General features: G+C 40.3%; 1 protein-coding gene across 1 annotated transcript in view; it reads right to left on the reverse strand.

Moving 5' to 3' along the window:
* Nucleotides 1–26,921, reverse strand: part of Fam171a1 (family with sequence similarity 171 member A1) — a 117,038-nt gene that overhangs the window by 51,616 nt on the left and 38,501 nt on the right. The window lies entirely within an intron of this gene.

The following is a 26,921-nucleotide window of genomic DNA, read 5'->3' on the forward strand; positions in this document are numbered from 1 at the left end:
ACGTTTACTAACAATTGGGATTAGGTTTCAAATCCTTTTAAGTTTGCTGAGAAGGCAAAAACCACAAAGATTTGTAAAAAAAAAAAAAGGATTCATGAATAAACAGAGAAAGAGGGAGTTTACTCTAATCAGTCCAAGATTTTATCACTTCAATTTCTTCTAATACGGGGAGCCTAGCTTATGTTCTGTAATTATATACTTTGGAAGCAATTACTTAGCACCTTCTTTTGGTGAGACAGAACAGGAGAAAATGTCAAAATGGTTGGGTAATTCTTACAGACCACTGGGGTATCATTTTAATAAGAGTAACATTGAGACTATTCATTCAACAGTAAACGAAATTACTACTACTAAGAGACAACCAGAGGAGAAACCTGACCAGGAGAGGCATTACTAACAGTAGTCTCCTTTTGCAGATAAAAAGAAGAGCCTATAAAGGGATCCAAACCTAAGCATGCATTAAGATGTACCCTGTTTCTTTGTGGTTAGTGAGAGTTGTAGGACACTGTGGTAGTTGTTATTACACTGAAACGGGGACATCACTCTTTCACTCCTTATCCATCACCAAGTCCTGCTGATTTTGATTCCAAAATACACATCTCGAAGCTGGCCCTTCTTCTGTATCCATGCTGACATTACTCTATTTCAGGCCCTCACCATCTATCTTCCAGACTGCTGCTCAGTCTTTCTAAAAAAAATTGTCCCCATCTTCAAACCTAATCCTTAAAGTTCCACTGAAGTCAGGGGGAACTAGCTAAAATACTGAGCTGACCTTGAACCACTTTAGTTGTCCCCTTCCCATCACCTGTAGCAGGGGAGAACAACTGCAGCCAAACCCTCAAGCCAAATGTGGCCCATGGCTTGATTTTGAATGGTCCATAAGCCAAACATGATTTTTACACTTTTAAATGACTAAAAAAAAAAAATCAAAAGAATAATATTTTGTGTCACAAGAAAATGATCTTGAATTTGAATTTCAGTGTCTATGAAGTTTTTAAATTGTTCTTTTTAGTTATACATGAAATTAGAATCTATTTTGATATATTTACACAAGCATGGAATATATCTTATTCTAATTAGGATCTCAGTCTTGTGGATATACATTTTCCCATAAAGTTTTATTGGAACATAGCCTAAGTGTCCCTGTTTCATTTATTTCATATATATATATATATATATGTGTGTGTGTGTGTGTGTGTGTGTGTATTAGTTGTAGCTGGACACAACACCTTTATTTTTATTTGTTTATTTTTTATGTGGTGCTTGAGGATCAAACACAGTGCCTCGCACATGCTAGGCACATGCTCTACTGCTGAGCCACAACCCCAGCCCATTTATTTCTTTTTCTTTTCTTTTTTTTAAAGAGAGAGAGAGAGAGAGAGAATATTTTTTTTAATATTTATTTTTCAGTTTTCGGCGGACACAACATCTTTGTTTGTATGTGGTGCTGAGGATCAAACCTGGGCCGCACGCATGCCAGGCGAGCGCGCTACCGCTTGAGCCACATCCCCAGCCCACATTTATTTCTTATTCACTATTTTTTAAGTAGTTACTACCAAGATACTTTTGAAAAGCATTAATCAATTCAGATAATTAACGAACTGTACTTAGAAAATATTTACCAATCAACTATTGTAAGCTTAGCATGATATTAGGTGCTGTGGGAGATTTAAAAAAGAAAGAAAGAAAAAGATATATGGCTCCATTTTTAGAGTTTACAGTTTTTGGTGGGGAGAAAGGCAGACCATGTGGGTACCAGAAAAGGAAAAGGATGAAACAGGGTTAGTCAATGTGAAAAAGAAGAGGCTAATGAGATCTGGGGTTAGTGTGCAAAATCAAGAGGAAAGAACAAAGATCTGGAAGCATCCACTGAGATGGGTGACAGCCAGAGATTTACAGAAGGATGTGGCAGGACCATGCTTCAATGGTATGGACGTGGCTTTCTGGGAAGGAGCTGTACACATACTGACCCTGATTATGGGTTACAGGGTTCGGTGGAGAATGTTTCCTGGAAGACATGACAAGTGAGGCCGTGACCAGAAGGATGGGGGACACGCAGACGAGTCTTGTGGACAACTGGGCATCTTTTCAAATAGACTTCTCCCATTTGAGGGTGTTCCTATGAGTTCCAGAAACCCATGTTCCCAGCCTTCTTAGTAGCTAAGATGGAGAAGGAATGGATTTTGGCTGTGCTAGTCTGACGTCTTTGTGCTAGAATCAAGAAGCAGGAATTAAGTTTTTCTGACCAAAGTGATCTTGGACTAGGTATCTGGTTTGCGGACAGCAAAAGTGCCACGTGAACAGTCCCTCCATATGGCTCTGGAACTGTTCTGGCTTCCCGCCCTGTCCTCCCCCAGATTCTTTGGGCCACCTAAAAGTGTTAATGAATGTTTTTCTCCTTACACTCGCTAATGTGGGTAGTGCTGTTTGCTCTTCGCAGTTCTAGTGCCATCCTGGCATGATTTCACAAGGCTGAGGACCATGTCCTTCAAACTGCACCTGCCAGCTCTCCTCCAGCCCCAGCCTTCATTCTTGGTCAACACTCCTCATGGACTCTACCCTGCACGCCTGCTCACTATAGGTGTACCTGCCAGGGGTGGTGCTCAGACCTTTTCCTGCTTCACAGTTACTCAGTGAACTATTTCATGATCGGGAATTCACTCATAGCCTCTAGAGTGGTCTTGAATTTTCATCAGCCAGTGGCAGAGCCAAGAAGGAAGCAGCAAGCACTCAGGAATTCTTCCTCTAGCATGATTCAGAGCTCCTTGGCTCTTGGCAATCGCAAGGAGTTTGGCTCTGTGGGTACAAACTAGTCCATTTTAAGTAGTACAAAGAGCATTTGCTTTGTGGGTAGAAAACTAAACATTATCTTTTAGTCCAGCATTATCTTTTAGTCATTTCCTTTTTAACTGCCACAGATTTAGAACTAAATGCAACAAGACTGTTTCAAATTGTTGGCTTAGGAGAAGGGACCTCTAAGTAGCAAGTAAAGAACAAACATAATTGCAGGGACAAGAGGACAGAATTATGGTACATAGAAGACTCCCTCCGTCAGGGTTTGAGAAAACTGCCTGACGACATGGAAAAGGCATGAATAAAGCAGGCCTAGTTTCTCCTCCCCCTCTTCATCTTCAAATAATGCTGAATACCTTTAGTGACTTTTAATGTCAGAATGCATTTATTTCATAACTTCTCATCCAAACTCCAGAACAAACACCCTCTGTCTCTCTTAAAATCACGTGCTAATATGGAATATTCCGGAACATAAAACCCTTTGTGATTTTTACTGGGAACGGAGCTGAAAGCACAACATTCACCTGCTTTTTGAGTACCCTATACTTCTCAATTCTCACATCTATTCTAACAAACTCTGACTTTTATCTCAGAAGGGAAGGCAAGATGTCTGTGGACTTCAGTTGTTGGGTTTTGTTTGTTTGTTTGTTTGTTTATTTGTTCGGTGAAGTTTTTAGCTCCCTCTGAGTGTTTTGTGTTCCCTTTTATATTTCCTCAGATTGGCCTTTATCGTGGGTTTTTAATTTTTCCTTTCCTTTGGTTTCCACAGCAACCCACCTTCAAGGGGAACCCAGGATTTTCTGGGTTGGTTGTAAGGGCCTGACAGAGAGTTCATTTCCCCCAGGCAGAGCAAGGAGGGCTCTGATATTCAGTTGCCCGGAGCTTTGGGGGATGCCTGACATCAGGGCAGTGGATGGAAAGGAAGTCAGTATACTTAGCCTCCAGCACTATCATTAGCTATATTTAACACCAATTTAAGGGAGCTACAATGGCTTTTCATCTCTTCAATGAAACAATAAAAGATCACTTAATCACTTAAAAACATTTTCAAAACGAGAGGCTGTTTTAAAAAATGTTACAGACCTTTGCTCTAAGGTCCATGTTTGTAGACATATACAACAGCAGACATGGGCATGGAATTCCCATGTCTTTATACAGCGACTAAAGCCCAATTCTAAGATGCCTAACCTGTGAAGGGGCAGCTTTCTATCCACTTGCTTTAGTTCTCTTACAAACATACAAGGTTGGTTCTACTTTGTCATCACATAAAATTGGGATGCACATTGTTTCACTAGAGCACTTCCGGAATTAATTTTCTTCAGTCTCATGTAGTACATATGCACTTTATGCTATTCAATTTTATTTTTAAAGTTGAAATTTAAAATTTTTCAAACTTTTGTGAATTGTGTTCTCCAAGCAAATTTCATGTTTTTTAAACCTATAAATTATTTGCCATATAACATTATTTAGCAGGTCATGTTATATGCTTATTATATCAATGTATTAGTTACTAATATATAACATATAATATAGCTAAAAAAAATCTGCTACAACATGTACACCCCAGGACTCCTTTAAAGTCAATTCCTAGCATCACAAAAGCATCCTTATGGGTGTTTAATATTTCTTCTTTGTGTGTGTATGTGTGTGTGTGGTACTGGGTGCTCTACCATTAAGCCACATCACCAGTCCCTACCAATCCTTTTAATCCTTTTATTTTGAGACAGGGTCTTGCTAAATTGCCCTGGCTTGGCTTGAACTTGCAATCTTCCTGCATTAGCCTCCCAAGTTGCTAGGATTATAGGCCTGTGTGTAAATACCCAGAGTGTATTTAATTCTAAAAGCAAGATGATCTTCTGCAAAGATGAAGATTCCTGTTCTGTCATCCAGAAGAGAAAGGTCAAGCCAGAATCACCTCAGAAGGACATATTTGCTGGGCACAGGAATTCTCTTGGCTTCCTGGTTACCCCTGTACAGCTGTCCTCCATGTAGATACCTTTGCTTTTGATTCCACGAGCTGCCCTAAACTTCTCTATTGATCTGATGTCACCAGCGTTCCTTACCAAATCCCCATCTCTGGTAAGGTTTCCTTTTCAATGTGTTTCCTAATTTTCAGAGAAGGACTGCAATCTCTGTAACACCCATTTGATTTTCTACTCACTTGAAAAGCCTGTGGGAGCTGACTTTGCTGCAGCAGCCTCCAAGAACAAGAGAGCTGTTTTGTGCCTTTGGGTATTCTCCCATCTCTGGCGGCTGACTTGCACTCCCAGCCTGGTGAAAAGCCATGTGGCAGACTCAACAGTTACAGCTTCAGCTGGGAAGAGGAGAGATCTATGCAGGCAGCCAATAGCCTGCTACTGACATGTGCTTAGAATCTTTTTTCGCCATCATAGTCTTCACAGGCTGTGCAACAACATACTCTCTGTCACCTCAACCTCCTCCTCTGTCCCTCTGGTGCATAAAATTCTGTTTTGGCAGGGACACAAGGATACTTTAGAGTAATCATTTAGTGAGCGAGCGGATCCCTCCCCTCCCATGAGAAATTTGTAAGAGAATCAAACTGATGATCATCCCATGAACACTTTCTAATTAACGACACCAAGTTACCAAGAATGTCGAAACACACAATAAACATTCATAGAAGCACAACAATTAATCATCATCATCATCACACACATATACAATTTTTTTTCAAGAGATGGGGCACCTGCTTTCTTCATTTTAAACACTCTATAATGGAAATAAAAAATATAAACTTTCTGGCAAAGGATCCTGTTAGAACTATCCAGGCACTGAAACCAGTTCAACAGCAGAAGTTCAAACTCTGTTGTTATACTTGCTACAAAATGAGGTTTTCTCGGGCTGGTTCCATACGCATGTTATGCTATAAAAGCAAATATAAAGTAGCTACATTCTTGCATCCAGTCAAAGGGTTATTTAGGTAAACATCCTTGGATAATGTGAAAACCATGGCTGGACTTACTGATTTAACTGTACAAGTTAAGTACATACAAGTTACATATACAACAAAGTGTTCACAAGCAAAATTAATGACAGAATGTTCCTATGATCTCATCTAATAAATATACACTGGACAACAGGCTAAAGTGACATAATCCTAATCTTCTATATGTGGTATCTGGAATCACTTAGATATAGCTATAAAGCACTATACTAAAATACAATTACTTATCTTGGTGGGAACTTTTAAAATAAAAGAATGTGACTGTTCGAAATGAATAAGAATTGAAACAGTTACTGAAAACCAAAATGATGCTAAATATAGCTAAAAGCATTTTAAAAACCACGGTTTCAACTTTTATAAACTCTCCAATAAAAGTGAATACATATCCATAAACCAAAGAATATTCTTATTCTTGTCAGATATGGTAAAATACATAATGACAATAACATGGACATGTAAATACAGTGAATGTGTTTGCTAAGCTTTACATGGTACCCTGTGCTACTGAACAAGAGAATTTTGACAGTGCAACATGGTGGTAACTAGAGTATTTATAAGGAAATCACTACAGGAAATCACTTTAAAAGGCTCCTGTCTTGCTGGTATTTAAAATGTTCACGATGCACAAAGTCCCCTTATGAGGATTTGGAAGAATCTGGGAACTGCTATGTTAATGGACAATATTAAGCACGTCTATACAATTAGCATGCACACCTTAGCCAAGCTTCAAATGTCTGCCAGAAGATGCTAGTGGAATGGTTGCCAAGGCAACCTGCTGGGGGAAAATTACATTTGTCTGTGTGTGTTTCCAGATCTACCTATATCTGCTGATATGCATTTATAACCATTTTTTTTTTGGTTTAGGACTAGGACAAGAGCAAAATTACATGATATTTATTTTGAATAAAGAAGCCTTGAGGTTTGATGATGAAAATTATGATGATTATTATTGAACCTAGTGTCTCACATGTGTGAGGCAAGTGCTCTACCACTGAGCCCCAGCCCCAGCCCCCTGACTCATTATTTTTAAAATTTTTTTTAAAAAAAGGAGAAGAGGGGCAAAGAAGGCAATCTGGAGAGGCTGCTGGAAGGCCATGAATGGCCCAAGTGTGTGAAGCTCCACAGCACTTGAAATATTATGAAAGCAAGATAAAGACCCTCAGAGCAACTGAAGGTTAGTCAATGCAGTGATTAGATTACACATATGTGCTCAGCCTTTCAAAGAAATGGAATTATTTAACAAGCTACAGTGAACCTATTATTAAAATGTTCTTTTCCGTTTCAGATGAAGCTGAGCTATTTTAGGGCACTTCAGGGTCCACCTATGAACATTACTGACAACTGGGAGAGTTTTATGGCCACATAGGATGTCCCTGGCTCCCAGGCTCCTGATTTAGTCAGTTATATGTCTTCAATAAAGTTCACCACCTCCTTGAGCTACCATTTCTTCATGAATAAAACAGGAACACCATTTCCCTTGAAAAGACTGTAGGATTAATGTGGAGGATTAATGTGATGCTGTTTATAAGATATCCATTTGGGTGTTCTTGATCTTATCTACTTGCAAGCGTTTCACTAATTTTACTTGTTGAAACAAAACCTCAAAACCACTATTAACATCCTCACCACCCCCAAAAGCTTCTAAATGAAAGAAAATGGAAAAGGGAGAAACAGTATACCTTGGCACTGGCTTGGGACCCTGACATTCTGTGTCTGAATGTCTGCTACCGATGGCTGAATGCTATGAAGCAGCTTTCTCATCATAAGAAATGGGGGTTCTGCCCCTGCCCATAATAACCTCCTAGAGGTACAGTGAGGTCATACAACATACTTCTCAGTGGTGCAGAACACAGTAAGGGCTTAATAACTGTTAGCCTATTTATTTATGCTGGGGATTGAGCCCGGGCCTCAGGCATGCCAGGTAAGCACTCTACCACATAGCTCCATCCCCAACCCCTATTAGCCATTTAAAAATAGTTAGCTCATTATTTCCAAACATGCGACTCTTAAATGAGGATGACCAAGTTTATCTATAGAAAGATTATAAAAGATCTTCTGAACAAGTTCATGGATGGAATTAACCATACCTGGCTGCCATTTGTGAAATTCTTCTTTCTCTTTCATACTGATCAAAGGCAGCACTGGAGAAACAGCAGAGGCCATTGTTTGGAGAATTCTCCATGAGTCCCCAGTACTTCTGCATACCTTGGGACCAAAGTAACTTATGACTGCCCTAATGTTCTGCACTATCTTCTCAAGGATATTCATTTAGTGAATAGCCACAGAAGAGAGAGCTAGTGTCTCCCTGTACAGCAAAGGACAGGCATGCTTACTGCACATTAGAAGAGATTTGGTTCCCACGGCTCAGGGTTTCTCTCCTGTAAAGCAAACCACTGTGTGCAGTTATCACATGGCTCTCTTTGTATTGTCCTTATAGGAATTAGGGCTCAGGGAACTGATATATAAGAATGCTGGATACTCTGGCTGCTACTACTGCTGTTGTGAGTAATAAATGGCCTTTATTTCTGACCCAGGAGTACCATGTCTTCTACTAGCATCTATAAAACAGTGTCAGGCTGGTGTATTAGCTTCCAAGAACCGGAGAATCTCAGGCTCCAACCAGTTCTTATCAGTCACTTTAGGAACCCAAGGAATTCCAGGAATTAGGAAGGCAGAAGCAGGAAAGAGTGGGCTAGGGGTCTAGGAGGAGGGGTTGGGGAGCCAGGGGAAAAACAGATAAGATAGTTCCAAGTTTGTGAATGTCTTTTGGTTTTATTTATTTATGTGGGTTTTTTTTTTGGGGGGGGGAGGGTACCTGGGATAGTACTCAGGGGCACTAAACCACTGAGCTACATCCCCAGCCCTATTTTGTATTTTTTATTTAGAGACAGGGTCTCACTGAGTTGCTTAGTGCCTCATGTTGCTGAGGCTGGCTTTGAACTCTCGATCCTCAGGTCTCAGACTCCTGAGCTGCTGGGATTACAGGCATGCGCCACAAAGGCTGGCATGTCTTCTGGTTTACGAAGGTTCTTTTCACCTGTGGATTTTCACATTCTTAAATAAACTTCTGTCAAGGATGGTCAAAGTTATCCTTTTCTCTTGGCAAATTCTAACCACTTACATTCCTCAAGCCATATTTACTCCCACCTACCAGTCACTCTGCTTCACTAGCTTAACATGTCGTTCTAGAATGTTCCATATGGGTCCAGCCTTATCCAAAGGACAAGAAGGAAAAGGAGAATCTGAGGATTTTTATTCCCAGCATTTGTGTGTGTTTTGTTTGCTTTTAAGCACTAATCATTTTAGTTCCCTTTAAAGTCCTGAGTTGCAAAGCCACATTTGGGTCATCACAAGCAGTAATTAAGAGCAGAATTAAAATGACATGCTAATTAGGGTGCCAGTTGCTATTCATTTCACATATTCATTGTACATTTGTTTAGTCAAGAACCATTTCTGCTTTATATGTTTGTTTGAATAAATTCTGTATTAATGGGACAGCACTGTCAGCTATACTCACACCAATAAGTTATAAAACCTTAAAATGCCCTTATTAACACCAATATTTATGAAATTCAATTTATTGGAGTTTTTTAAGTAATGCAAAACTTTTCACAATACTCTTGAAAGTTCCTGCTTCAGCTGTTGTGTGTGGGATTTGACTATTATGAACAGCAAAGTACTGTTTCTAATTATTCTTTTTTCCATAATGAACATCAACACACAATAATTTTCACATAGTTTAAGTTTATAGAATGGTTCTTACTCTGTGCCAAATGGATTAACCTTTCACTTTTACCCTTTACAGCCCACGTCCTGGCGGCAGTATCAACAAGGAGTTTTAATTTTCTTCTCTTGCTTTGAAAAACAAAGAGTTCTACACACCCTTTCACGGCCACCTCAATTACTAATTCGGCCACATAAAACAGAGATTTATTTTTCCAAGTGGCAGCACAGAAGGTCTGCCATATTTTGTCTAATACTGGGAAATTGATGCTATTTTTAGTTCTCCTTTACAAAGGCATCATTAAATGTTACCTGTCAAATGGGCCAAAGATGTATATTCTACACTTAATAAACATTTGGCTCAGACCAAGAACTCCAAAGTTATGAAAGTTGCAGGGCCAATAAGTAAGTCCCCAAGAGAATCCATTAGCCAAAGGATTCAGGAATACAAGCGTAGGCAGGAAAGTCAACATATGCAAGAGGTTAAAGTGAAGCCCTGGGTGGCTGGCTACAGACCAGCCCTCCATAAGCAGGAGCCACACAGAGAGTCACCCACTTCAAGACACTGAGGTTAGTTCCTGGGCTGACCATTCACCTTCCCACTGGCATATAAACCAAAGGACTTGGGATGGGGAAAAAGTTGTGGGAAGAGTCAAAAGCTCCCTCCCCAAAGGGAAGAAACAGTGGGCCCTTGGCTGTGCTATGACTCAACCCATCATTTCACAGATAAGGCACTCAAGTCTCATTCAAGGTTGCACAGCAGTTTATAAAGGAAGTGGGGCTGTAAGGGTGAGTAGGTGTCTAATGAGGTCTCTTTATTCTGTATTTTTGATGCTTTGAAATCTTGGAGCTTTGAAACCTTAGAAGAACTGCCCCTTCCAAGGCAGCTTGGCTTTCATATGCAACCAACAAATCCAGAACCCACACCCCTAACCACCTCCTTTAGGAGTCCTTACATTCCAGGCCACTATTCCTCTGCCCTTATTACCCCAGGGCCAGAAAACAGGCAACTGGGGGCAGTAGCTATGACCCAGAGGTGATGAAATTATCCAAACTCGCCAATCCTAAACCTTCCTAGGCTGCTTACCTGCTTTGTGTATTCCTTCCTGAAACGCACGCACACATCTACATGTGCACTCTTTCTCTCTCTCAAGACTCTTGCTCTCATTTTCCCTACTTCTTCTGGTTTCTGATGGACCCTGGTGCTTCTCTGAAGGGTACAGACTTTCCCTTCCTCCTGGTAACAATAACAAACTATCTGTTCAGTGGCAGTTTATCTTCTGATCTGTCAGCCTGCCCTTACCTGAATAATAATAAAATCTTCTATTTTTTTTTTTTTAAACAGGAGACTCAAGATGTGCCATTATAGAGTGCTGGTACAGAACTGATGATATTTACACTTGCTGCAAGGAAGAACTTTCTAGAAGTTTAGGCTGCAATGAATAAACAAATTTATATCACAGAAAATATTTAGGCAGTGAAAGGAGAAAATGTCCTGTCAGGGAAGCACAATTAGCCCGAGACCTAAGGAACCTGACTTCTATAAAGTAACCAAATATACCAGGGAAGCCACTGAAAAAATTCAGACTGAACAGCAGAGGACCACTAAAGATTTTTGAGCAGGGAGAGAAGTGATTAATCTTACAGCAATATATAGACTGCTATAGAGGAAGACTCCACAACAAAGGGATAGTTCGGAGATGGCTGTTGAAGGTGCATGTCCATGAAGTGGGGGATGGAAGGAGAAAGAGGAAGAATCAATGCACTTTCTGCCCCCTCTCAATACAGAGGGGAAGCCTGGGCAGTGGCTCTTAGGGAAAGTGCACCTAAATTACCACCAGGGAAGCATCCAACAGCATGATCATTAAGATATAGAATTACTCAAGACAAGACGACCAAAATCCACATATATTTCTTGCCAGGGCTGGACCCTGGCTTGAAAGCATATTTATCAGAATAACTTGATTCACAAAATTTTAAGTTATGAATGTCAAATTACAGATGTTTTACTGAGGCTATGATAGGAATGGTATTTTTGGTTCTTCTTTCAAAATGTCACATTAAAATATTAAAATTGTGCAGAGGAAAATTGTCAAAGTCATCTGATCATCAATATCAGCTAATTTGGAGTCATTGATTTAGCTTTTTTAGGATTAGATGCTTTCTTCTAATCTTGACTGGCAAGACCATCAGATTCAGGGTGAAGATTCTCAAGGATGACCCAAAAGATAAACCAGGCCAGAGCAGCACACTGCATCTCAAACCCAGAGGACCAGTGATTACTTCTGAATTCCAGTTCTCCTGCTCCATTAGATCATATTCACCTTCTCATCCAAACTGAACTCAGCAAACATCCATCAAGGCTAATACTCCTGCCGGATGAAGCTTTCTAGAGCAAGAATGCCATCATGCCACAGGCCCTTTCAAAATACTCAGTAATTCTGGAGTGAGCCTCAGGACCCTCTTCAAGGCTTTGGGCCATTACATTTTGTGGATACGGAAATTCACAGAATACTGTCTAAATGACCTCATATCCTGATTCCATGTGCTCGCCCAGGAGTAACATCTCTCTTCAATCTCTCCTGAAGAGTACACACACTTTGAATTGTTTTTCAGGAAATTCTGAATCAGCACAAACCCTACAACTTTCCACTTGCTTGTATGGTGGTGTTGGATGCCATGTATGGGCCAAATGGGGGCTGAACCCATGACCTTGGTCTAACACATATAGGTTCTCACCAGCAGAGCTGGTGGGCTGTACACAGGATTAAATTGGTCCCGGGGATTGAGCTGCATCCCCAGCCCTTTTTATTTTGAGACAGGGTGTGACAAAGTTGCCTAGGTGGGCCTTGAACTTGTGATCCTCCTGCCTCAGTCTCCAGAGTCACTGGGATTCCACAAGTGCAACACTGTGCCCAGCTAACGATTTCAACTTAAAGCAGGAAGGGTCTTGAAGAGGACTCTCATATTTACCACCACAAAATGTGAAATATTCTTTCCACACTGTGATGTTTCCTTTTCAATCAAACTACCAATAAATATTTAGTGCTTACTTAGGAACACGGAGACAATGTGGGACATGGAGACTTTTTACTCTTTATTATTAGAAAATACTACACATTTTTGTTACTCTCAAGCTGTCCATATCCACATATTAGTCTTTCAAAATCAATGACTGTCATTCACACAATCCACATGCAATACTCATGTTCTACTTCCAAGCACACAATGAGTATGCAGGGTTTACCTAGGAGGGACATGAACTGCAATGGCAGGAAGCAGAAACTGCTACCTATTATGAACATCAACAGATGCTAGGGGAGAGTCTCCAGAGAAAGTCTTGTAAATAGATAAACATCTGCTAACATTTAATTTTCAAAAGTAGAACATTTTTGGAGATATGGAACACTTGGATATGTTATCTTGACAAAGTCTATTCTGATCAATGTTTCTATACATAACTGCTCATCTTTCAACTTTAAGAAAACAAATATAACCTTAACAAGAGTAGCTATTCCTTGCTGCAAACCTGGTTCTACTTTATACTCAGAGCATTTCTTATTATTATGTAACTTCTTATTACTATGTAATGTATGAGCAATAAATTAGTGGTCATACATAATTTAAACATGAATAAAATACAAATTAGGAGCAAGCAGAAACCAAGTTTGTCTTATTTTTTAATACATATATTAACTGAAATAACATGAACTGCAATGCCAGTTCATTCACAATTTAAAGACTACCTCAAGAAAACCATAGTACTCTTAGTCCTGAGAATCCTCAGGTTCAAAGTGACATATTCAACAGTTTATAAATGTGAACTTGCAAGAAAACAAAATATTCAGAAGTGAAGAGCCCAATCCTGTTAAGTTATAAAGCCTTGCTTTAGGGCTTGAAGGGAGCATACATTTTCTATGCCTCTCCTTTCTGCAATGTGAAACACAAATGATTCATGAAAAAATCCAGGTAAAGCACTGCTAATATTTTAATGGTAACTTTCAGTGATCATTAAATTATTTTTTTTCTTAATGATCAGGTAAATCATCAATTAGAAGGAAAGAAGAAGAGACAGGTTTAATGTTTTGATTACAGTCTAATTTTCTCAAGTCTCTGGGTCATAAGACCAGTCAGGCCTGACAGCAGAAGAGAACTGGGCTTACCTAGCCAATGACACTTGATGGTTAAATTTTCTTTCTGGACTTGAAAGACCAAATATGTAAACAAATGGCCAGTTTCCAGTTATGTTGCTATGTCTGAGGATGTGGACTGAGGAAAAGCAATTGGTGAGGGAGGAATTTGTTGGGTAAGAAGAAAATAAAATTGATTTAAAAAAATAACATATATACTGTACCTTATAGAAACTAGTATTAAACTGAAAAGTAGTAATTTATTATTTGTTTTAAGCTCTCCATTATCATATTAGGAAAAGGATGGGTATTGCTGATATTTATGTTATAGGACCCTAGCTTAAGGGCTCAATAAAAATCCGCTGAATAAATAAATAAGCAAATTTTTAGAAATGAAATATGATGTGAATTTTTTTAGCTATAAAGGAACTGAAAAGCTTTATTTATTCATATAGGTTACAGAACATATCTAAAAATATAACAAGATATTTTTATCCTTTTTTTTTAGTTTTATTGATTTTATTTTTTTAAATCCACAACAGCGGAATGCATTACAATTTTTATTACACATATATAGAGTACAATTTTTCATATCTTTTCACATATATCTTTTCATATATAGAGTATGAAACATACCATAAAATCCTTAGGAAGACACTTTTAAAAAATGATAGACTTGTTATGATATTAGTGGAAAACTTGTAATAACAAAACCAAGGGGAAAAAATTTAAGAATCTAAAATATATTGATTTAATGAAACAGTTTAAAGCATTTTGATAAAGCAGAATATGACAATACTTTTTAAATTGCAAAACCACAGTCAAGAAAAAAATATTATAATGTAAAATGGTTTGTGTAATATTGTAATGACCATGTAAAAATGTATGCAAATATGAGATAATGCATAAAAACTGACTAGCTTTACTAAAGGAATATTTTAAAAATAAAAAACAGCAACAACAACATATATGTCTAAGATATTATAACTTCCAAACAACAATCACACAGGTTCTCTCATCTGATCTTAAGGTGATCTCATGACATAGGCAGAGCAGGTAATGTAACGGGAAGGATGCCCTGAAAAGGGTTAAAGTGGCTGGGCATAGTGGCGCATGCCTGCAATCCCAGTGGTTTGGGAGGCTGAGGCAAGAGGATCGAGATTTCAAAGCCAGCCTTAGCAAAAGTGAGGTGCTAAGCAACCCAGTGAGACCCTGTCTCTAAATAAAATACAAAATAAGGCTGGGGATATGGCTCAGTGGTTGAATGCTCCTGAGTTCAATCCCTGGTCTCCCGCCCCTCCCCAAAAAGGTTAAAAACACCCCAACAATGACTGAGCTGAGCTGCACACTGGTCTGGTCTTGTGACCCACTCTAAGTCTTCAGCAGTGGGTGCAGAGAACCATGACCGGCTTGGTGTATCAGTGCAGAGCAGTAGCAGCCCTCCTGGCCCCACTTCCCACAGCCTAACAGGCTGGTTCCACAATTCTGCACTGCAAGCTCTTCCTAACTGGTGGGTCTTTAAACAGACACACCTTCTTATAGAAAGATCCCTGGGATTTGAGCATGGAGCCTCTACAGGTCTCTTTCCCTGTCTACTACCTCCAGGTACCTGGAAGGCAGCTCTCAGTCTCTGTGAGAGGGAGAGTGAGTCCTGAAGGTGGGGCAGAGTCCATGCCAGCAGGGCCTAGGGGACCCAAAAGCTGCAGGAAGGTGTACTTCTGTTCTGAGCTTTTAACGCTTTTAACACTGTTAAGCCTGGTAGGCCCACCCACAGGCTGTTCACATAACCCCCAAACAATACCCATTAGGTTACTGCCTTCCTTTTAAAACATGGGCCACTGATTTCCACACTGAACACAAGCATTTCTGTCCAAAAAAGGCTGAGCAGGCTTTTGCAATTTTATAAGCATGAGGTGGAACACATACATGCATTCTGCCAGCACAAGTATATTCCCAATGTATTACTGAAAATTTTCCATTTACACTTAACATTTATATGAATTACAGTGGAGAGAGAAAATAAGTGAAAAAAATTGTAGCCATGGTTCCTTTCAATAATTTTTGACCCACTTGCTGCCAAAGTAGAGAATGGCCTTGGAAGGCTCCAGTCTGCATGAAAGTGATCTTTGCCTTCCTTAAGCAAATGTGTTTGTTTCCGCCTTTAAAGAGACCCGATCTCCCTCCTGACATTCAATATGAGCAGTACATATGGCTTCATCTCCAGACACTGTGGCAGTAGTGTCTGGAGTGCTTAGGCTGAAATCTAGGCACAGGTCTCTTCTTCCCCCCACTGCATCCCAGTAAACGGCACCACCCCCACTGCAGGGGGTGGAAAGGGAGGAGGTTCCCTGTCTTCCACCTGAAGGACAGGGGCTCCAAGGGCATAGCTATTCTCTGCCCTGTCTTTTTGCATGCACACAACAGGGCATTTCTTACAACCATCTTTCATACGCAGTAGGGTTTAATAACAGCTCAACCTAAGAAAAATGACACTAAATAGTGTTAGACCAAGGGAGAAACTGAGGGCATCATCCCCATGCAAGCACTGCTGTACAGCTTACAAAAGCATATTCACATACATCATTTCATCATTTACTTTTACCATGAGGTATGTGAGATTTGCCCCACTTTTATAGACAAGGGGACCAACTTAGAAAGCTAAGCAACTATCACAAGACAAGAGTTGAGAGTCAAGCTTGCATTGTCTGATTTTTTAAAAAAACACTTTCTTTATTTTTTTCCACATTTTTTATTGGTGCATTATAGTTGTAAATAATGGTGGGATTTTTTTTTTTTTTTTGGATACAAATTAGTACATGCATGCAATATATATACCAAGATGTGTCTGGTTTAAGTCCCAGGCACTGCCTTTTAAATCTGATCAGATCAGAGGTTACCAGAAAAGAAGAGAAAAAGCTTCCTGCTTGTAAAAGTTGGGGAGTGGGGCAGGAAGGAGGTAGGGGAGGAGAGAAAAATGTGCTGCCAATTCCAAACAAAGCAAAGTTAGAAATGGAGGTTGTGTCCATTCTGACATGTCACCCTCATGCCAAAGTTGTCATTGCCACCTTGTTGCTGAACTCTTGAAACAAGTCTGTTGCTGTGTGGAGAGGTTTCCAACATTTTTTAGCCTTTGTGCCCTTTCTTTAAGATAAAGTACTGTGTTAAAGCTAAGTAAAAGTGGGGCTTGCTCTGGTGAGAGCCAGTGGATGGGGTTGGGGAGAGAGGACTTGGCCTGGGGCTCCATGTTTTCAGGGACCTTCCCCCTCTCCCTCCATACTTCAGGCCTGTGCTGCTCAAATTATGGATCACAGAAATGCCTGCGTGCAAACTGGACTCTTTTTTATTATTATTTTTGTTTTTAATTTGGCACCAGAATGTAAACCAACTACTGGACTGAGTTCGGCACGTTTTCATTTTTTCCTTTTGAGCAAGAAGTTCTTGATGAAGCAAACAGACCACTGATTTCCCTTCTGGCCTGAGCTCTGCATCTCCCCAAGTGCCAACAACAAAGCACTGGTCCAGGGACCAGCTCCAGGAGTCCTAGGGTCCAACAACACTTGATTAGAACATTTTCCTTGTCCTGGAAACTCATTTGGAATTCCTACTCTGGCTAGCAAGAGCACTCCCTCCTCGATGCTCTCTTTTCTTTCTGCCCCGGGACCCAGAAGTTGGAGTTGTCAGGGAGCTCCTGACAGCCCCAGGAAAGAGAGTCCCAACACTGGTGGCTGAAATGTCACAAGCATCTGCCACATATGGCCCTGCCCGGGCAGCCAGCCTATTCCGTGACTGGACAGCTCTGAGCATTGGAAAAATCTTTCCTTTTCCTGACTTAAAATTTTCCCCTCTGTAATTTCTCTCTCTCACTATCTTAACTCCAGCCTCGGGAGCCTGATATTAACACTCACCATCCCTCCTGAGGAGCCAGTTGAACAAGGCAACCTCTAAATCAGTAAAATATACTGTAACAAATCAACTTTCCTATGATACAGGAACTGATCACTTTTAAGGTACAGGAGAACTGGGTATTTGTGGATTTTAATTTTTGTTATTTTTTTCAGATTTCCAAACCTTTTATAATAGAGTACATCTGAGACTCAAAGAGCGATTATGGGGCATACATAAACATTCCAAAGGTAAAGGAAAAACAGAGGTTCAAGGTGCATAACTCTATTCACTATTTGCACTGTCATCCTTAATTTGGAAGAAACAAAGTGTGATTTTGGAAATCACTTCATGATTTGCAGTAGTGTGTGATCTGAGAAAAGTGAGCCTCTATGATCTTTAAGAAGGGTGATTCATTTCCTGCCAAAGCAGAACGTCACCTCCACTCTGTGCAAGTAGGAATTACTCCTATCCTACTTCCTGAGGCCACACAGCTGAACACACCATATGGAATCTGGCCTCCCCTCCTGTTATCTTTCCTGAAGTCTTCTCCATCTCACTGGCTCATATTTCCTGTTGGACACTGCTTCTTTGATCAATCACAGAGAAGTCATATTCCACTGCCCAAACCTGATGATGTGAAGGACTGGAAGGGCAGTATGCCAAGGGTCTAGGTCATGTGGTGTACAACAGGATGAACCCCTACCATTCAGCCTCGAAAGAGGTTCAGAAACAGGCCCGAATGCACATTAGTCTCATTGCCACCAATTCTGACATTACTGACAAACGGGGAAAAAAAAAAAAGAAGAAGAAATCCACTTGACATGCTTTCAAATTCTTTTATTCAGCCAACAGAACTTCCTGCAGAGATGGAACTGTTATCTGCACAGCTCAAGATGGCACCCACCAGCCTACGGGTGGCTGTTGAGCCCTTGACATGTGCCCAGTGTGAATGAGGAGCTGGACTGTTAATTTCATTTTAATTCTTATAAATTTAAATCTAGCAGTAGGGCATGGTGGCACATGTCTGTGATCCCACAGACTTGGGAGGCTGAGGTGGGAGGATGGCCAAGTTCAAGGCCAGTTAAAAATAAAGCTGGGGATGCAAGATGTGGCTCAGTGGTTAAGTGCCCCGGGTTCAATTCCAGTATCAAAAACCTAACAAAATCACCAAAAAAACTGTATGCCCAAATATAGCTAGTGGCTCCCATATCGGATGGTACTATATTTAGGGATGGTCAGCTTCATTTAAAAAATGAAGACCCCTATTCTTAAGGGGCTCACAGGCTATACCAGACACCACAAAGCAGTGGTACATGCAGGGTCTGGATCACTTATCTCTGGGCACAAGGGCCTCTGCACTGGGCTCCTTCCAAGCTGCTTTTTAGTCAGCTCAAGCAACCAAGTTATTCTCATTTCACAGCATTTGTTGTTCAACCTCCACCTCTTTGCCTTGCCGGTTCTTAGGTCTCCTTTGGGCCTGAATTTAAATGACATCTCCTTAGAAAGGCCTCTCTTGACCACCTAGTTGCAGATTTTAACTTTTGTGGGTTTGCTTGTTTCCACATCTTTTTAAAGCTGGCCCTGTGGGGGGAACTGTAATTTGTCTGGGGCATGAATCATGCTCACTGTACAAGGATCCATCTGGCTGACCATCCAACAGCACAACTTAACTTGGAGGCAAGCTGCCTGTAAATATCAAGTTATTTCTGAGTAAACAGTTCAAGGGCCCTGGCATCCCTCCTCATCCCTGGGAGGGATCGAGGCATTTCATCCCAACTCCAAACACAGGGAACATGCCCAAAAGTGGTCCATATTCCTGGGGCAGGGGGTGTGTGGGGGGGTGACATGTCAGGGAGCATCCAGTACACAATGTTCCTCTCTCTTGTCTAAGGAACCCAAGAATACAGGCCAGGAGCAGCCCCCAAGCCAGTAACCCCTGCCTCCCTGGCCTGGCCTGCAACTGCAGGGAGAGGGCTCTCCTGCACTGTGTAGCTCCATTTCCCTCTGCTTCTTCTGGGACTGGTGGGTGAGCTTTGACAGGCCTTGCCTTTCCTCTTATCAAAAGGGTCAGTTCTCAACTGCAGTGTGGAATTAGGGAACAGGTCATCATCAGGCCTTCCGATTATTTCTTAACCAATTTTATGGAGTTATAATTTAGATAAAGTCCACCCACCTTACGTATACAGGTCAATGAATTTGGACAAACGTATGCACCCCTGTCACTACCACAACAAACACAGATATAGAACATTTCCATTACCGCCTACACTCTCCAGGTCTGCTGGTATGTGCCTGGGGCCAGTTATGTAATCTCTTTGCCTTAGTTTCTCCATGTGCAGAGTGGGACCAGTATTGGCATTTAAAGCATTGTCCTTTGCACACCAATTTTATGGTTTAGAATGTGCAGAACATTGAAATTTGTGCTGAGTACATAGTTGGTCTTCCGTGTCAGCTGCTATCGTTACGAATGCCATTATCATTTTAAGAAATGACTGTGCTTCCTTCTGTAGTGACTGATTTTTCTCTGCAGTGACAGCATCCTAGAGAAATCATCTTTTAATACCAAATTATCCCCTTATTCTAGAGGACCTATGATACAGTTTAAATCTTAAACATCTCCCAAAGGTTCATGAGTTAAAAGGTGGTTCCTAGCTTGGCACTACTGGGAGTTGGTAGAAACTTTAGGAGCTAAGACCTATTTGGAGGATTTTAGGTCTCTGGTTATATGCCATTGAAGGAGATTCTAGGAGCCTTGTCTCTCTTTTTTCTCTTTTTTAGTTCCCAGACATGAGGTGACCATATGGGGCCAACTGACCACAGACTGAAATCTCTAAAGCTACAAGCCAAAATAAACCTTTTCTCTTTATAAGTTGATTATCTTAGGCACTTGTTATAGTAATGGAAAGTAGACCAACACAACGTAATACATATACAAATATAGACTTTTCAGTCCCTTGACCCAGCATGCTTTCTGTGTTCTAATTAATCAAGATTGCTCAGATCTTAATCGCATGCCTGCGATTTCCTTCCCTCCCTGAGACTCCCTGGGTGTACCTCCATCCCAAGCTCAGGCCTTAGCAAACAGCAATGTCCTTTACCTCGAAACAAGGAGGGGCTGGAGGAAGGTGAGACTTTTACCTTTTTCTCCCCTGATCATCAATGTAAGGCAGTACATTAATAAAGAAAAACATAAAGTAGTAGAAAGAAAAAAAAAACCCACAAATATAAACCTACTCCCCAGGGACAAGTAAATCTAACAGCATAGTTTACCTCTTCTAGGTTTTTTGGTTTCTCTTTGGTTTTATTTGTGATTTTTCTTTACATAAGAGGAATGTTATATTAAAGGTGCGTTTTTAACCATAAGTTTATCATACAAATATTTTCCCTTGTGTCAGGTGTGATGGTACATGCCTGTATTCCCAGCTACTCAGGAGGCTGAGGCAGGAGGATTCCAAGTTCCAGGCTAGCCAGCCTCAGCAACTTACTTCAGTAACTTAGATCTTATCTAAAAAATAAATAAATAAAAACGTACTAGTGATATAGCTCAGTTGTAAACAGCCCCCTAGGTTTAATCCCTAGTACCAAAAAGAATGAATGAATAAATAAGTGTAATGTAATTAAAAATAAAATAGCTAGGGATATAGTTCAGTGGCAGAGCACCCTGAGGTCAAATCCCAAGAACCAGTACCACCCTCCTCCAAAAAAAAAAAATCCCTTGACAATAAGTCTCATGTTAAAGGTAACCTAATACCCACCTTATGGAAACATCAAGGGATAATTCCCTAGTTTGGACTTGTAGTAGATTGTTTTCAGCTTTTTAATTACTATAGATATGCTAAGAGTGAACACTCTGTGCATAAAGATTTGCCTGATTTGGCTGACAGGCATTTCTTGGTATTCTCCGTTTAGCCCATCAGGCTGCCTAGGTGTCAACCCAGGAAGGCAGCACATGATTTGTCCCTCACAGGCCACGCCTTCTCACATTATCTGTGCTCAGATGTTCTTCCACAGAGCAAAGTCAGTATCTACTAAACAAAAGGCTCTATGTGGCCCTGTTTTTATAAGGAGAGCAGCCCTCTGGGTGAGCAGGACATCTGGCTTCTTTCAGGATTGGCCTTCAGTGACTGAGGTATGACGGCCACCTCTACACAATCACTTTCTTTCCAACTTTCAGTAAGAGGGAAGGTCTAGGGAGGATCACAGCACCCTTGTTTCAGATTTTAAAGTTTATCTTTATAAGCTGATTATGCCAGTTTCTTACCTGACTGGCAAAAATCCAAATATTGGATGATACACTGTTGGCCTAACTGTGGGACAATGGGTATTCAACCTTCGCTCCTGGATGGAATATAAATGAGAATAAACCCTCTGGAGGGAAATTTGGCAAAATCTACCATCAAACTCACAAATGCATATATGCTTTGACAAGCAATTTTACTTTTAGATATTTATTCCACAGGTAAACTCAGACATTCTTTGGTACAATGTAAGAAAAAAGATGCTCTGCCCACCCTGGGTCCTAAAGCCAACCAGGGAACAAAGGGTCTAAATGTCCCACCAGCACTTGTGCTCCTCACTGCTCCTGCCGACTAGATACTGTGTCTTGTAGGAGAGTTGTCTACACAGATTTTTCCTGAGGGAGACAGAAGAAAAATGAAAAGATGGTGACCGTTGAATAGGACAGAAACACAGGCCTTTCCCACTCAAGGCAACAGGAGGCCCAGGGTGAAACCAGGCAAAGGGTAGAGGGTGTAGAAAGGGGTATGGGAGATTGGAGGCCAAGGAGAGGTGGGGCTAGGTAGTCTTGTTCAGAGAGAGGTGGGGGTTGTCTCAGTGCTAGGGACCTGAATACCACAGAAAAGGGCCAGTTGTCACTAAAGTGAAGCATACAACCACTTATATACCTTGATAGCTAAAAAAAAAAAAAGAAGTTTGGTTGTACTAAAAGTTCATACAGGCACACCTGATATAATTTATAAGTAAATAAAGTCAACTCCCCTTATTCATGGGTCCTGTACCTGCAGATTCACCCAGTGCAGATCAAAAATATTAAAAACAACAACAACAACAAAAACGCATCTATGCTGACCGTGCGCACACATTCATTAGTCCCTGAACACATTTCCAAGAGGAAGACTCAGAGGCCTACCAGAAATTCTAAAAGGCCTTCTAAAGACTTCAGATGGGACCAAAGGGGAAGGAGAACATTAAGAAGACCCAGAAAACAACTGGTGTGACATGTGTCTCACTTCGCTTCAGTCTGAAGGAGGACATGGAGAAGACCAGAAAACAACCAAGAATGCTAACATGCAGGAAGTATCTCTGCAAAGGAAGGAAGAGACCTGCATAATCACAATGCATATGTCTGTTTCCACCATAAGCCTATGTGCGTGATGCCACAGCCCCACCCTTTGTTCACTTCAGCAGAAAGCATTTGTTCCATACAAAAGAACAAGGCTACCTCACCTTCCCACCTCCATCACACCATGACTCGCACGACCAGGGATTCTGACACATGGGAAGATATTCTCCAAGTGGGGTGTGGGGAACCCATAAAAACAGAAGCAATCCTTTAATGCAAGAGATATAAGAGGCATATTTTGTAAAAGTCTCCATCTGTAGCCCTTTTAATTAAAGAAATGAGAACAGCAGGTAAAAATACTCATCTGTAATATAAAATACAAAAACTTAGACCACCGGGCCGGGGTTGTGGCTCAGTGATAGAACACTCACCTAGCACGTGTAAGGCACTGGCTTTGATCCTCATCACCACATAAAAATAAATAAATAAAATAAAGGTATTGTGTCCAACTGCAACTAAGAAATATAATAATAATAATTAAAAATCCAACTTAATTATGAAAAGTATGAAAGATTTTAGATAATTCAGGTAACTTTTTATTTTATCTAGATCAAATGGTGCCTGAATACTGCATTTGAAGAGAGTTTAATGGGGATGTAAGATGGGCTGATTTTGTCTTGACCTTGGCATTTACTGTCAGATTCTCATGGTTTATTTTACATTTGATCATTTTGTTGTCTGACTCCAGAAGTTTCCCATGTAAAAGAATTTCCTTATATGTTCACATTTGCTACTTGGGAAAAGTAATGATGCTAGTATACAATCTTTTGAATATTCAAAATACACCTATTAAATGCTTTAGATAAGTGTTAAAGTAACTCATATGATTTCCTTGTATGAGAATTTCTGGTTAGGAACTGAGAGCAATTGGACATGAAACTCCAGCAGAAAACAGGCAGTGATTTACTGAAGTAAACTCACATCTATGCCCACCGGGTCTTAAGAAACACATTTAAACCTCAAATGGGCTATCTGTTCTCTTACCCCTAAGAGGAAATCTCTCAGAACTGCTTCTCATAAATATATAACAAGGAGAAATACACAGTTTACCTTTAGGCCTCAGAAGCCACCAAAGAGATTTTTAAAAAACTTTATAACTATGGGCTGAGTAGTGGCTCAGCGGTAGAGCACTTGCCTGGCATTTGTGAGGCCCTGGGTTCGATCATCAGCACCACATGCAATGAATAGATAAAATAAAAGACAACCAAAACACATTAAAAAAAACTTTACAACTATGACCTGATTTCACAAATAGTAGATTTACAATTTTTTATACATGCTACTACCAAAATAAAATCTTTCTTGGCATATTAGCCAAAGAGAAAAGCCAAAACACAAACATTCTGAATTTTTCTAAGACTAAAATTTGCATATATGCAGATATTAGCATGCCCAGTCAGAAACCAAAACCCTTTAATGAAAATGGGAAAAAAAGAAGGTTTCAAAACCAAAATGGTTTGTGCATCAGGTCAGAAAAGAAACACGACGCCAACTGCATTTCATATCATTATAAGTTCATAAAACTACACAGACTGGGCCTCTCTATAAGATGGAATGTTTAGAACAGATCTTCACCTGATACTTGTTTCCAATTCTTTAGTTAGGCAAGGAGTACAAACAGCATTGTATTTTTATCTTGCATTATTTATCATGTAGTTGAGAAACAAATCATAGAAGTATCTACTATTGCTGACTCTGAGCCAAGATCTCTATATAGGATTATGTGTCACAGTGCAAAATTCTGCAGGAAAATAAATTTTCAGGGTTATAATTCCTTTCACATGAGCAGTGAGTCTCATTATGCTCTGGTGGTAACCTCAGGCCTGACACAAGCATGGGTTATTATATCTTTTAAAACCTTTGCAGAGATTAGAAGGCTGCAGAAAGATACCACTGGGGGTTAAAAACAGCTTTCTGAAATTGTTCTAAATGGACAAATAATGCTTTGCTTTCTTTGACAGCTGTTCAATAACTGAATACAGCTGGAGGGAGAGTCAGCTGCCAAGGGACTTCTTTTTGGTTCACCACCAGGTTTTCTTTTCCAGAGTGCTTTCCAACACTCAAACCAGTCATATTTATTTTAATAGTATTTAAAAAGATGGTTTTATTGTAATTCTTTTTCTATCATACTCCAGCCATGTTAGATAAAATAGCCTGTGGATGTGAAAGAGAGAGCCTCAAGGTTTTCTATTCCACCCATCTGCTAGATACAGTGGCGATGTGGCTCAGTGTCTCTAAGTTATCTGAACAGGATATTGCACTCTCTCAAATGTTATTTACCCCAATGTGGCAGCATCAGTCATGATCACCCAAACCATTTAATAGTTAACAATGTTTCAAACAGCATGAAAAATGGCAGGACTCTTCCAGGTATAGCAAGGAAGGTGGCTTCCAAGTGGCCCCCAAGAGTGGGACCATTCGGGTGAATTCACCTCAGTGTTTGGGTCTGGTCTTCACTGATGGAGATGTTGCCTCAGGATGGACTTAACCTTTATCAAGTTGTCAGAGACTGACAAAGAAAGAGAAAACAAAGAAAGAGACTGACAAAGACTGAGAAAACCAAAACAACCAAGTTTCCATGGGCAATAAAATATATATTTTATTCCTCTCAGATGACTAGCATGTTCTCTTCCTTGGGAGAAGACCTACTTAGGAAGCCAACTTACAACAAAACACAATGAAATCTTATTTTATGAGCCTAATGACAGGATTCCAAGGCATTTAATACTGCAATCTAAAAAGTCAAATGCATATACTTCCACAATCGGAACAGCGTTGTAAGAGGGAGCACGGTATCTTTCAACCTCTGTGTTGTGATTTTACTTAAATTAAGTGGGAAGTAACATGGCTGAAGAAAAGAACAAGGTTTTAAGATCCCAGTGCTACACACTGCATAGTCTACTTTCAACAATTAAAAAAAAAAAATCTTCAAACATAGTGCAGTTTAAAAGATTTATCTACTTGCCAGGAAAAGCTTCCACTTTTGGTGCTACTAAGAATATAACAGTGAAAAAGTCCAGAACACAAACCATTTCAAAATGGAGCGTCAGAAATGGAAAGAGTGATGGTTAGCCAATTTTATAAGACAGTAATCATGTAACTTTTGTAATTCCTGAATTCCATAAATCGATGGCCAACTAAGGGGATGCTTGCAAGATGGAGCCGAGTCTTAACCTCCACCCCAAAATATGGAAGAACTGAGATGAATCAGAACAGTGCCAAATGCCTGATTCTGAACACAAAGAAAGTGGGAAGCATCACGAAGGCAGCTGCTTGTCTCATTCAACCGAGATTCGGCTTCCTTCTCTTCTCCAACTTTTTCTCAGCAAGGTGGGATCGTTTAAGCTGAGAAGTCCACTTCAAGCAGTGTGTGAGTGACAGGAAAGTCTGCATCCTCAAATGACAATTCTCCCATCCTCAAATGACACTCGTGAGTGGCCCATCCTATTTCTTCTTTGGAGGGAACAACATTCTTTCTGTTTTATAACCAAATATATGTTTTTTTCTCCTATCACAAAACCATGTGAATATTCCAATAGGCCATATTCTCCCGGCAGTCAGCAATCTCCGGCCAGCAGTATTCTGTTGGCATTAACTCTGCTCAGCCTCTGCCCCGTGTACTATTTGTCTGTCACACACACCCAGCTGAGATTTATTGTTTGTTTTCAATGATGGCTTTACTCACATTACACACATCCACCCAAGTAATGTTCAAGAGACTTCCTATTGCCAATCTTAAAATCTACTGAACCACCAGTGATTATTAAAAAGCCTTAGATGCAATGGTATGTGTGTGGGAGGGACAGCCCACAAAATAAGAACAAAAAAACCAAATCAGCCCATCAATATCCTTGTTGTCATGATAGGAACCACGACTTAAGTCATGGATTTAATAACAAATCACAGGCCAGCGGACCCGTCCTAAATGAAGGTCTTTACACTTCTAATCACTTTCTGAGTAGAAACATCTGTACTGACTCCTACATCTCGAACTTGTATTCTGGATCTGAGGATATCAGAACAAAATGGGGGGAAAAAAAGCAATGTCAGTGACAAGAGTTGA

Source organism: Marmota monax, unplaced genomic scaffold, assembly GCF_021218885.2.
Source record: "Marmota monax isolate L192 unplaced genomic scaffold, Marmota_monax_Labrador192_F-V1.1 WCK01_AAM20220418_F8-fsc00066, whole genome shotgun sequence".
NCBI classification, from domain to species: Eukaryota; Metazoa; Chordata; class Mammalia; order Rodentia; family Sciuridae; genus Marmota; species Marmota monax.